General features: G+C 53.5%; 1 long non-coding RNA gene across 1 annotated transcript; it reads left to right on the top strand.

Moving 5' to 3' along the window:
• Positions 1-424: 424 nt before the first annotated feature.
• LOC120842490 lies at positions 425-1,666 on the top strand. The gene is made up of 2 exons (XR_005715939.3): positions 425-631; positions 1,574-1,666. It is a non-coding gene; the product is annotated as an uncharacterized LOC120842490 (long non-coding RNA).
• Positions 1,667-13,065: the final 11,399 nt, after the last annotated feature.

The raw sequence follows: 13,065 nt of genomic DNA, 5'->3' as shown, positions 1-13,065 counted from the left end.
CATCCCAATTGGGATCAATAAAATTCAGTTGGCACTGGGCCACCTAATTGGTTACTCAATTGGATTCAATGTTTCCAACTAGTTATCCCAATTAGGATCAATAAAATTCATTTGGCACAGGGTCACCTAATTGGTCACTCTAATTGGATTCAATGTTTCCAACTTTATGATTGATCTCCGATTGGGATCAATAAAATTCAATTGGCACTGGGACAGAACTTGCCATTATCTCTTTCCTCACCACAGTTTCCAAAGATCGCAATTTATTTATTTTCTTTTTTCAGTATTGCGTTGCAAAAAAAATTTTCAACATCGCAATTTGAAAGGGGGAAAAAAATTCGTACACTATTTAATAAAAAAAAAAAAAATCTGTTTCTAGAATTAGTCGGAATTGCCGGCAGCGTCGGTATACACTGGGCGGCAAAGATGGCGCCGCGAGGACGGAGGAAGCACGAAGCACATGGCGCCGATGGCGTGTACGGCATTCGTAGCATGGTTATGGCAATGATTCAAGAAAGCTTTTTGTGTTTTACCGCTGCAGAGTGCTCAATGGTGCGGTGATAACTACTTCATTTGACCTGCCAGCTTGTTAGAGCGCGAATGAGTGGCAACAAACGTTTATGGGAGCAAGGTAAGAAATTTTCTTTGTCCTTGCTGTGCTGCAGTTTGGGGATTTCGGATTGTTAAATCTGTTGAGACACTCGTTGTTTGATCTTCAGTGAACGATGCGAGCGTGAATATATAGCTTTAGAGAAGAAAATTTTCCGGGCAGCTATCAGTTCGGAAGTTGTTGGGTATCCGCGAGGAAAGTTAAGTGCGTTTTAAGCATCTCAAAACTAAACTATGAATTGCTGAAAACACTGACTGGGCACAGTTTCAAAAATTGAAGCTTTGGGATTCAAAATTAAGCAATTTCGGGGGCATTTTCGATGAGTGGGAAGTGGGGTGGGGGGGTCGGTCGGTCGGTGATGTCGGGTCATTGCTTCCGGAAGTTGATGACTTCTAATAAAATAACAGTAGGTGCCGAAAATTTTGCATCTCATCCGGCGGACTATTTGCAGCTATGTTTCAAAATTTACTCTGTCTCCACTCAGGGTAAGTTCAAAAACCTACCCGCGTCTTGCGTTGCCTCTGATCCATTCGAGTAAGATTTGGAACACAGCCTGCAATGCACGATTTCTTTTCGAGATACGAAAGACACTTATTTTTTCACCCATGCACACTTTAAGCATATTTCAGGTGCACTGGCCAGCTTTACAGAGATGCCTTTGAATTGACTGTTTCTTCTCCTTATAGCAGAGATTATGTCTCACAGGCTCATAGGAAACATAGTAGTCTTAAACCATCCCAGATGCAAATTTAGCCCAGTCTCGGCAAAATCTTCATCTCCTAATTTTGACCAGAGTGTTTCCGTCACCCAGGGATGTTTGCCTTTTAATGCAAGGCCTGCAGGTTTATACCACTGCAACTAATTTCTTTGCAGCGAAAAAAAAAGTTTAGTATGTTTCTAAGCTTGATTTAAACATTTATAATCCAATAAGGTCATTTAATGCATATTTATCCTTTATTTTAGGGAAGCTGCAGCTGCTATCCTGGAAGAAAACGACGATGCCTAGAAGCAAGAAATCATTTCTAATAAGTTAAATAAAGACTGTGTGATTATCTACCTTTAGATCTAGTTGCAACTTTTTCTAGTTTGGGATATCCAAACACTAATGGTTGTCCCAATTCATATCTGTCAATATGATTTGAACAGTTGGACCAATTGCTTTTTTCCTATTGGGAGTCCGAAAACAGAAATAGGTTTTTTGCAATTGGTTGCATCCTATTGACAATGCCAAACTGGTTCAAATTGGTGATGTTCAATTAGATTTCGACAATTGAAACCAATCGACTTTTTCTAACTAGGAGTCCGAAATCACAGATAGGATTCCCCATTGGTTCTAATTGTCGATAACTAATTAGAACCAATTGACTTTTTCTAACTAGGAGTCCGAAATCACAGATAGGATTCCCCATTGGTTCTAATTGTCGACAACTAATTGGAACCAATTGACTTTTTCTAACTAGGAGTCCGAAATCACAGATAGGATTCCCCATTGGTTCTAATTGTCAATAACTAATTGGACCCAATGGTTATTTTTAACTGGGTAGATATACAACTTCTAGGAACTTACTTGAATTTAAGAAAAGAAGAGCTAAAGCTCGCTGGACAAGACGCCAGGTGGAGGGAAGCTCCTTGAGGAAGTATTTGACGTCCTTAAGTAGCTTTGTATCTGCAAAAGAAGCGTGGGATCGGCTTAGAAAGGCTTAGAAAGGTCAGAATTACACTTTTTCCTGCATCATCTTCAACGTCCCTGAAAGATCAAGCGAATGTTCTTGGGGAACATTTCCAAGACGTTTCTAGTTTACGCAACTGCAGTGAAGCATTTAAAAAGTTCAGTTCGACAGCAAAGAAACAACCAATCATTCTGTCTGGGGCTTGTGATGCTCCGTACAACCGGTTTTTTAAACTCTGAGCTCGAAGTGGCTCTCAGTGTAAAGAAACAGTCTGCTACTGGACGAGACAATATTCATTATGAGATAATAAGGCACCTGTCACCTGATTCTCTAGGCAGTTTGCTGACCTTTTATAACTCATTGTGGCACTGCTCTGCATTCCTCGATGTTTGGAAAAGAAAACATATAATCGCTCCTCTGAAGCCTGATAAATATTCTTCTCAACCAACTAGCTACCGTCCCATTGCACAAACAAGCTGCTTGGAAAAAACCTATGAAAGAATGATTAATCGACGTCTCGTTCATTTCCTGGAGACTGAGAATGTGCTTGACATTAATCAGTGTGGTTTTCGAGCTGGACGTTCCACCCTTGACCACTTAGTCCGCCTTGAAACCTCTATTTTGGGAGGCATTTGTACACTGCCAGTTTTGTCTCTCTGTGTTCTTTGATCTGCAAAAGGCGTACGACACGACCTGGCGCTATGGGATCCTACGGGATCTCTATGCTTACGGTGTTCAGGGCCGCATGTTGCGACGTATATAAAACTTCTTAATGGGACGTACCTTCCAAGTACGCCTGGCTCCAACTTATCCGACGTGTTTTTCAAGAAAGTGGTGTCCCTCAGGGAGGATGCTGAGTATCACACTCTTTGCTGTTAAAATCAATAGCCTGGCTAAGGTGATACCACCGACAGTGTCTTATTTTCTGTATGTGGATGATGTGCAAATTTCAGTTTCTTCTTGCAGTCTGCATAGTTGCGAACGTCAACTGCAACTTACAATCAACAGAATGAGCAAGTGGGCAGCCGAAAATGGGTTTCGTTTCTAACCAGACAAAACCGTATGCGTTCCTTTTTCGCTGCGTCGAGGGTGGTCACCCGATCCTACCTTGCATCTGAATAACCTTACCATCGCTGTAAAGGAGGCGGATAAGTTTCTAGGCGTGATATTCAACAAAGAGCTCACATTCGTATCCCACTTGAAAAAACTAAAACAAAAATGCCTACGATCTTCCAATATTCTTAAGGTGTTGTCGCACACAACTTGGGGGTCTGACAGACGATGCTTGCTGCGAATTTATAACTCTCTAGTACGGTCCCGGTTGGATTATGGTGCACCGGTATATGCGTCGACACGGCCATCTGCTTTGAAGATGTTAGACCCAATCCATCACCTGGGCCTGCGTCTAGCCACAGGTGCTTTTCGCACGTCGCCCGTGCCGAGTCTGTATGCTGAAACGCATGAGATCCCCTTAAGCGACGCAGACAATATCTTAGTCTCTGCTATGCCTACAAATTTTATAGTGATCCACACCACCCTTCATTCTCTGCATCATTGTGCCTTTTTGAGAATAAGCCCAGTATTGTTCGGCCCTTGACCTTCGGGCTGAGAGCATGGCACGGTCGCTGCACCTTTCTTTTGATGAGCCTCCTTTGTTGAGACAGGCCTATAGGGTTGCTCCTTGGGATTTGGTGCCAATCTCTTGTGATTGGTCACTTTCAAAGTACAGCAAAAAGGTTGTTCCTCCTCTTGTTCTCTTGCGGGAATTCGCGGACCTAGAGGAGAAATATAGTGACTATCTCCACTTTTACACTAATGGCTCGAAAACATTGAATTGCGTAGGATGTGCAGTTTACTCCCTCGCTTTCAGTGAAGTTAGGCAACTCAACCCTCTAGCAACTATCTTTACTGCTGAACTGTATGGTATCCTGATAGCTATTGAATATATTCTAGAAAATAACATTAACAAAGCAGTTCTGTTTGTTGATTCCCAAAGTGCTCTCTTAGCTATTTCATCTTTAGCAGACAGCAAGAACGCTCTTGTGCAACAGGTTCGTTTTCAAATAAACAAAGCTTTCCACCTAGGACAATTTATAAACTTCTGCTGGGTGCCCAGTCATGTGGGCATTCCCGGTAACGAGAATGCAGACCACCTTGCACTTTCTGCAAAAAATTCCACGGTAACGTATTTCGGCCTGCCACACCAAGACTTCAAGCCAGCCTTAAACAAGTCAATTATTAAGTTATGGCAACAGGATTGGGACACACAGATGGATAACAAACTTCACATTATTAAGCCCAACTTAAAAGTGTGGGAGAGTTCCTCCCATAAGGACCGCCGTTCAGAGTTTCTTTTGTGCCGCTTGAGAATTGGCCATTGTCGATTGACTCATCTGCACTTGCTCTGCGGTGAAGATGTAAAACTGTGAAAAGCGTGGGGAAATGTTAACTGTCCTTCACATCCTGTGGAATTGTAGATTTGTCGATCATTAACGTTGAAGATATTTTTCAGAAACCACCTTCCATTTCATCCTTATTTTTTGCTTGGTGATAGACCTTTGGTACCATTTGCTCGCACCCCAATCATCATCATCATCCATCACCTTGCCCTGGTTGAGCCTCTGATGGAGGGCCGTGTCCCCTGCTGCTGTCAGGATGAGCCGAAGAGTCCGGATCACCCTGTGGCGATGTTTGGCGGAGACCGAGACGTCTCCGCAAGTGATTCGGGCACCGTCGGGCTGCAGCTTCCAGCCCACTTCAAGGCGATGGAAGGCCTTCCGGGCCTCGGTCCACACAGACTGGACCTGCGTTGAGGTGGCCCGGAAGTCGCCCTCGGTCTCCCCGGTCAGGTACCTCTTGACGTCCTCTGCAGCTGCAACCCGCCTTAAGCGTTTTGACTCCACCTGGGTCACGGCTCGGAGAGCCATGTCGCCGATCTCGGCGTCGGCGGAGGAGAGGAGCTTGAAGGCCCCGTCGACCTCGGCAGGCGACGCTTGTGTCCACCGCTACAGGTACGCCCGCCGCACCTGCCGCCGCGCTCCCATACAGGTATTCGTTGCAGGCGTTGCTTGGCAGGTACAGCGTGCGCTTGAGCAGCTGGCGCAGTGCGTCGTCCAGTCTCCGCCATTCCACCTTTCCTAGGATACCCGCCCTCATGGCAAAGTTGAGCGCAGGGAAGAGGAACGTCTTTACCGCATCCAGCCTCTGCCACACGCCGACACCGTGTTGAGGAGGCACTTGCTGAGGTCCACGGCATCGCTGATGGTTGCATTGTCGTGGAGCACTCTGTACCCGACGGGTCTGCCCAGAAAGGCGTGTCCCACGAAGTCCCCGATGGTCGGGACAGGCTCACGCTCGATCAGGAAGCGGGTGGGTCTTGTGCCGACCGGGTGCTGGCCGGAGAGGTGGAGGGTCCTGCACTTGGCCGGCCGGGTTCAGCCGGAGTTTAATCCGGGAGAAGAGGGCCGCCAGAATGTTGATGCGCTGCTGCAGTGTCCCTGGGTTGTCGGCCAAGGGGGTGAGGTCGTCGGCGTAGGCGAGGATGTTGTGCTGCCCTTTGCCTCCCTGCACTGCCCTGATGACAGGATCGAGAACCAGGTTGAACAGCAGCCCGCTCAGTGGGCAGCCCTGTCAGATCCCGGATGAGATGTTGATTGGCTCCGTGATGCCCGCCTCACCGACGATGGATGTCGTGTTGTCGCTGTACAGGTCTTCCACTATGGAGGCGAATGCCTCCCCGGCACCAGCTCCCCGGACCGCGTCGACGAGGGCATTGTGGGCGACCGACCCGAAGGCGTTGGCATAATCAAGGAAGGCCACACAAAGGTCTCCACCGCCCGTCCGGGCCGCATCCTAGCGCTCCTGCAGCAAGAAGTTGTGTTCAAACACTGTCGTGTGGCATGAATTCTTTCTGGCACCGTGACAGGACGCGGTGGTCAGACAGCCACTGCTGCAGACGAGCCGCAAAGCATCCGGCGTAGAGCTTCGCGACTGCAACCGAGGGAGATTGGGTGCCAGTTAGTGGGGTCTTGCCGATCTCCCTTCTTGTAGATGAGGATTGTCCTCGACTCCCTCCAGGTGTCTGGCACTCGGCGATGACGTAGGTAGATGTTCAATGCCGCCGCAAGGAAGGAGGCCTCGGGATCAACAGTTCGCCAGTGTTGGTAAGTCAAGCGGTCGCCCCCGGGTGCCGTACTCTCGCAGCGTCGCAGGCGGTTCGCCACCTCGTCGTTGGTGAAGGCAGCCATGGATATCTCGCCTACCGCTGGCACTCGGGCCATTAGGAGGTCCGTGTCAACCTCCCTAGGGGCCTATGTAGTGGTCAAGTGGGCCTGGTGCTCGTCCAGTGGGGCTGGACACTGCGTGGAGGGACTCTCGATGATGAGTCTCAGTGCCCGGCGGCGGTTGCGGCGGTACAGGGACTGGATCTGCTGCGGGCAGTTGGGATTGGCTTCACGGCGAGGCCTCCCTCCAGATGTTGCGGATGGGAGCTTCACGGCTGTCGTCACTGCCTCGATTCCGGCCTCAAGAATGGTGGTGAAGCTGCTCCAACCTGCAGCAGACACCGGTTCCCTGAGTAGCCTCCGCAAGCGCTTTGTGTGTTAAGAGAGCACGCAGGACTCGTCGGTTGGTTCCCATGGCACTGAGGTGCCGGCAGGGTCCTCACAGTGGCCGACATCACCGGTTTCGGTCACGTTGTCGGCATCAGTTTGGTCGTTGGGGGTTGAGCTTCTTGATGCGCTCGTGACGTCTCGGTCCCCGGGGTTGGTGGGGACTTCATCTGGAGCTTCGGCCCCCACGGTCACACTGCTGGCCTCGGTCTGGTCGTTGGGAGTTGCACCATTGGTGTGCTCGTGGGATCTTGGTTCCTGGTGTTGGAGGGGACCTCCTCGTGAGCAGCTTCGGCTGCTTCGGTGTCACTACCGTCCTTGGCGGGATCGTCGGCGGTGAGACAATAATGTGTCGGACGGGTCCCGGTCTTTAGGTGTGCTCTGGGTTGGGGTGGCGTCCAGGGTCGATTCTCCAAGTGGAACCTCGGCCTCAGGTGGTTGCTTGGGGTTGGGGCTCGGCAGTGCCATGGGTGTGAGCTGCATGTACGGCGGCTCCACAGTTGACCCCACAGTGGCTGGCGTGCTTGCGTAGCTGTCCCGTGTGCGGCTGGCGCTGTACGGGATGCGTCGCGCTGTCCCACATGAACTGGCAGGTCGACAGGATGCCTCGGTAGGGGGTCGGCCGTGGCTCACACCGCTGCTTGTGTCTCCATGGCTGGCAAAGACCCCGAGGTCAACAAGGGCCTGCCGACCGGCCCGTTGTTTGCAGTGCCACTGGTGGTGAATGCCCAGACCCTTCCTGGACGCAAAGGAGGCAGGGCATTCCGGGCATTGGTGATACTGTTGGATCGGAGCAGCAGTGTGGCTGCCGTTGGCGAGACATGGGTGCGCAGACGGCCGGGCTCCCAACGTAACTGAGCAGAGTGCGCAGTGATTGGTCGTTCGGCGTATCTGCACGCCATGGTCGCCCTCCAAGTGCCGCTGCAGGGACTGTCGCCTGCTTGTCAAGACAGCTGCGGAGTAGGCAGAGGGGCACCCCTCTTCTGTGCATCTAAACACATGTGGTGTTGGGAAGGAGATGCTAAGGATGTCTCCCTCCCTCCACGGCTGCGGTCCTACAGCTGGGCTTCTGCCAGCTGGTGCCACAGTGGGTGGCGTCCGAATCGCTATGCCACTCCTTCGGCATGCAGGGCCGGCAGGGCAGGCCGAAGGCTCTACCATGTTGGGATGGGTCCCCTATCGACCTCCTGGTCGACCAGTTAGATCCCGGAGGCAAGTCCCGGATGCAGGCCCCAGAGGCAGCTCCCGGAGGCGGGCAGCTCCCTACAGCAGAACCCAGAGGCAGATCCCGGTGGCAGATCCCAGTGGCAGGTCCTGGAGGCAGATCCCAGAGGCAGGTCCCAGAGGCAGATCTCAGAGGCAAATGCCGGAGGTAGGTCCCGGAGGCAGGTTCCGGAGGCAGGCAGGTCCCGGGGGCAGGTCCCGGAGGCAGGCAGGTCCCGGAGGCAGGCAGCTCCCGGAGGCGGGCAGCTCCCGGAGGCGGGCAGCTCCCGGAGGCAGAACCCAGAGGCAGATCCCGGTGGCAGGTCCCGGAGGCAGATCCCAGAGGCAGATCCCAGAGGCAAATCCCGGAGGTAGGTCCCGGAGGCAGGTTCCGGAGGCAGGCAGGTCCCGGGGGCAGGTCTCAGAGGCAGGCAGGTCCCGGAGGCAGGCAGCTCCCGGAGGCAGGCAGCTCCCGGAGGCAGGCAGCTCCCGGAGGCAGGCAGCTCCCGGAGGCAGGCAGCTCCAGGAGGCAGGCAGCTCCAGGAGGCAGGCAGCTCCCGGAGGCAGAACCCAGAGGCAGATCCCAGAGGCAGATCCCAGAGGCAAATCCCGGAGGTAGGTCCCGGAGGCAGGTTACAGAGGCAGGCAGGTCCCGGGGGCAGGTCCCGGAGGCAGGCAGGTCCCGGAGGCAGGCAGGTCCCGGAGGCAGGCAGCTCCCGGAGGCAGGCAGCTCCCAGAGGCAGGCAGCTCCCGGAGGCAGGCAGCTCCCGGAGGCACGCAGCTCCCGGAGGCAGGCAGCTCCCGGAGGCAGGCAGCTCCCGGAGGCAGGCAGCTCCCGGAGGCAGGCAGCTCCCGGAGGCACGCAGCTCCCGGAGGCAGGCAGCTCCCGGAGGCAGGCAGCTCCCGGAGGCAGGCAGCTCCCGGAGGCAGGCAGCTCCCGGAGGCAGGCAGCTCCCGGAGGCAGGCAGCTCCCGGAGGCAGGCAGCTCCCGGAGGCAGGCAGCTCCCGGAGGCAGGCAGCTCCAGGAGGCAGGCAGCTCCCGGAGGCAGATCCCAGAGGCAGATCCCAGAGGCAAATCCCGGAGGTAGGTCCCGGAGGCAGGTTCCGGAGGCAGGCAGGTCCCGGAGGCAGGCAGCTCCCGGAGGCAGGCAGCTCCCGGAGGTAGGCAGCTCCAGGAGGCAGGCAGAACCCAGAGGCATATCCCAGAGGCAGAACCCAGAGGCAGATCCCAGAGGCAGATCCCAGAGGCAGATCCCAGAGGCAAATCCCGAAAGTAGGTCCCGGGGGCAGGTCCCGGAGGCAGGCAGCTCCCGGAGGCAGGCAGCTCCCGGAGGCAGGCAGCTCCCGGAGGCAGGCAGCTCCAGGAGGCTGGCAGCTCCCGGAGGCAGATCCCAGAGGCAAATCCCGGAGGTAGGTCCCGGAGGCAGGTTCCGGAGGCAGGCAGGTCCCGGGGGCAGGTCCCGGAGGCAGGCAGGTCACGGAGGCAGGCAGCTCACGGAGGCAGGCAGCTCCCGGAGGCAGGCAGCTCCCGGAGGCAGGCAGCTCCCGCAGGCAGGCAGCTCCAGGAGGCAGGCAGCTCCCGGAGGCAGATCCCAGAGGCAGATCCCAGAGGCAGATCCCAGAGGCAAATCCCGGAGGTAGGTCCCGGAGGCAGGTTCCGGAGGCAGGCAGGTCCCGGAGGCAGGCAGGTCCCGGAGGCAGGCAGCTCCCGGAGGCAGGCAGCTCCCGGAGGCAGGCAGCTCCCGGAGGCAGGCAGCTCCCGGAGACAGGCAGCTCCAGGAGGCAGGCAGCTCCCGGAGGCAGCTCCCGGAGGCAGAACCCAGAGGCAGAACCCAGAGGCAGAACCCAGAGGCAGATCCCAGAGGCAGATCCCAGAGGCAGATCCCAGAGGCAAATCCCGGAGGTAGGTCCCGCAGGCAGGTCCCGGGGGCAGGTCCCGGAGGCCGGCAGCTCCCGGAGGCAGGCAGCTCCCGGAGGCAGGCAGCTCCCGGAGGCAGATCCCAGAGGCAAATCCCGGAGGTAGGTCCCGGAGGCAGGTTCCGGAGGCAGGCAGGTCCCGGGGGCAGGTCCCGGAGGCAGTCAGGTCACGGAGGCAGGCAGCTCCCGGAGGCAGGCAGCTCCAGGAGGCAGGGAGCTCCCGGAGGCAGATCCCAGAGGCAAATCCCGGAGGTAGGTCCCGGAGGCAGGTTCCGGAGGCAGGCAGGTCCCGGGGGCAGGTCCCGGAGGCAGGCAGGTCACGGAGGCAGGCAGCTCCCGGAGGCAGGCAGCTCCCGGAGGCAGGCAGCTCCCGGAGGCAGGCAGCTCCAGGAGGCAGGCAGCTCCCGGAGGCAGAACCCAGAGGCAGATCGCGGCGGCAGGTCCCGGAGGCAGATCCCAGAGGCAGATCCCAGAGGCAGATCTCAGAGGCAGATCCCAGAGGCAGATCCCGGAGATAGGTCCCGGAGGCAGGTTCCGCAGGCAGGTTCCGGAGGCAGGCAGGTCCCGAAGGCAGGCTATGGCACTTTAACCCAAGCGGGACGTCCGTACTTCGAGTGGCATGCGGCACAGCGCAAAAGGTACTTTAAAGGATAATTTTACAACCCCCCCCCCCCCATAGAGGGGCAGGTGGACAAACGCCCGAAGGCGACATAAGCCCGAAGGCAACACCCGCCCGAGGGCAGATGTACAGTGCTAGTCGGCCGGCACTGATCCAGCCACCACGGGCTGGAAAGAAAAGTTTAGTGACATATTTACAAAGATCTTGGCAAAGCAGCCACACCTCTGACAACAGTGCTAAGAGTTGGTGGCACGCAGGCCACACTTCACCACTCATTTATGTCACATTCCATACCATACAGAACCGGAGTAGGCCGCTATCATTTCCGTAAAAACCTGATGCACCTCATATCGCCTGTGGAGCAATGCGTACCAGTTAAAAAACACTGTAAAGGGAATGAAATGACATCATGATAGATTATGTTAAAAGTACTGGTTCTTTACCTTGAAACATGTTGTATTTATAGTAGGTTACTTCAAGTACACTGCACCCGGTGTACTTACTACTTTACTTGAAATACATAACCTCTCATTTGTTTGGTACTTTACTTCAAGTACTTTTTAGATGTACTTTACGCAACACTGTAAACAAGCAAACGCTGTCTAAAAATCAAGCTCAGGCAGTGCTAAATCTTAAAGTATAAATGGCACGTTTGCAGTACATCTTTGACCAAACAAACAGGGAAGTACAAAACAAGTATGCACGCAGAAGCAGAACCAGCTATTAAAGCATTTCTTTGAAAAACAATCCAATTCATATTTGGCTAGCACAATTCGGCTAACGGATCAAACCTATGTACTTTCTCTTTACCGTAACAAAACATATAAAAGTAACTTCGTAACTTCAAAAGTAATTTGCTACTTTTTTACGGTAATTAGTGATCTACTCAATTACTTTCTATTTGAGTAATTTCTACTCTACTCAAATTACTTTTGAGGTCAATACTCAGTAACTTAACTTAATTACTTTTTTGAGTAACTTGTACATGTCTGGTAAAAGGAATCTGAAAACGCTGGTTGAGCGGGCGCATAAACGATAACGCACGCCGGTTGCGAACCGAGATAAAGATCGAAACAGATAACGCGGCCGTCTAAGTCGAAAGTGCAAAAACTACTAGTGAATAAGCACGGTCGAAAAAAAATCACGCCCACACCCGTGCTGCGCGAAGAACTGTAAGAAAATTAACAAGGAAAAGAAAAACGAGCTTTAAAATCTTTGACATCGCGAGTACCGTAGAAGTTAGTTTCTTGTACAAAAAAAGGTCACAGCCTAAACCCCGGGCGAAATGAACAACTTCACGTTGCTTATCCTCATTCCGGAAACCCTGGACGTTGTGGGATAAGATGCGAAGGGCCTGTTGAAAATCAAGGTTTAACCGATCCTTCCTAGCGCGCGGGCATGGGAGCGGGGGGGAGAAAAAGAGGAAGTTGAAGTAAATCGTTCACCAGTGCTGGGTCGTCCTGTTCCTTTCCCCTACGAGCGCCCTCAAGGCGCAACATTTTGGTGCCGAAACCCGGGAGTTGAACAAAGTTGGACGCCGCATTGGTGAATATGGATCGACTAAAGAAGAAACGAGCGGTTCGACGCAGCCGGAACACCAAGCTCGTAAATGAGATACGAGCAGCGCTAGAGTCGGACCCTATGGACTCCAAGAGACTTGAAAGTTTGCGTGACAGACTGCTTGCTAGCAACGAAGAGCTTCGGAAGGTCAATGAGGAGATAGAGCCCCTCATCGACGACAACGACTCGGAGGAGGACTACAACACCGTGGCTGACTTCGAGGACGAGGTCGCAAGGATTATCAGTGAGGTTCGAGCCCAGACGACACCGCAACCGCCACGCTCCGGAGGCGACAAAGGCAGCAGCTCCTACTTGACTGGAATCAAGCTCCCGAAACTACAACTGCTGCAGTTCCAAGGTGAGCTCACAGAATGGCAACCATTTTGGGAGCAATTCGACGTCGCGGTACACCGCAACACAAGTCTTTCTGAGCCGGAGAAGTTCCAGTACTTACGCTCACTTCTCGTTGGACCAGCAGCCAGCATGATTTCTGGACTACAAGCCACTGCGGCATGTTACCAAGATGCGGTAGAGATGCTGACTGAGCGGTTCGGTGATAAACAACGAATCGAACGCGAATATCTGGGAAGACTGCGTAGGCTACCAGCTGTGAAGTCTGAGCGTGACGTACGGGGACTACGGGACGTCTACGATCACGTGCAAACAAACATCCGTGGCTTGCGTTCCCTGGGTATTTTGAGTGATACATACGCAACTATGCTGGTTGATATACTTCTGAACAGCTTGCCATCCCACATCGTAGTGGAGTACTACCGCATCAAGAGCTATATGCCACAACTGGCTCCTCCTACTCTATTACAAAAAGAAAAAACACAATCATGGTCGAAAAAAAAAAGACTGGAACGCGACATAGAA

The sequence above is a fragment of the Ixodes scapularis genome, unplaced genomic scaffold, assembly GCF_016920785.2.
Source record: "Ixodes scapularis isolate PalLabHiFi unplaced genomic scaffold, ASM1692078v2 PGA_scaffold10__122_contigs__length_95168666, whole genome shotgun sequence".
Lineage (NCBI taxonomy): Eukaryota > Metazoa > Arthropoda > Arachnida > Ixodida > Ixodidae > Ixodes > Ixodes scapularis.
This window is presented reverse-complemented; position numbering and strand designations above follow the sequence as displayed.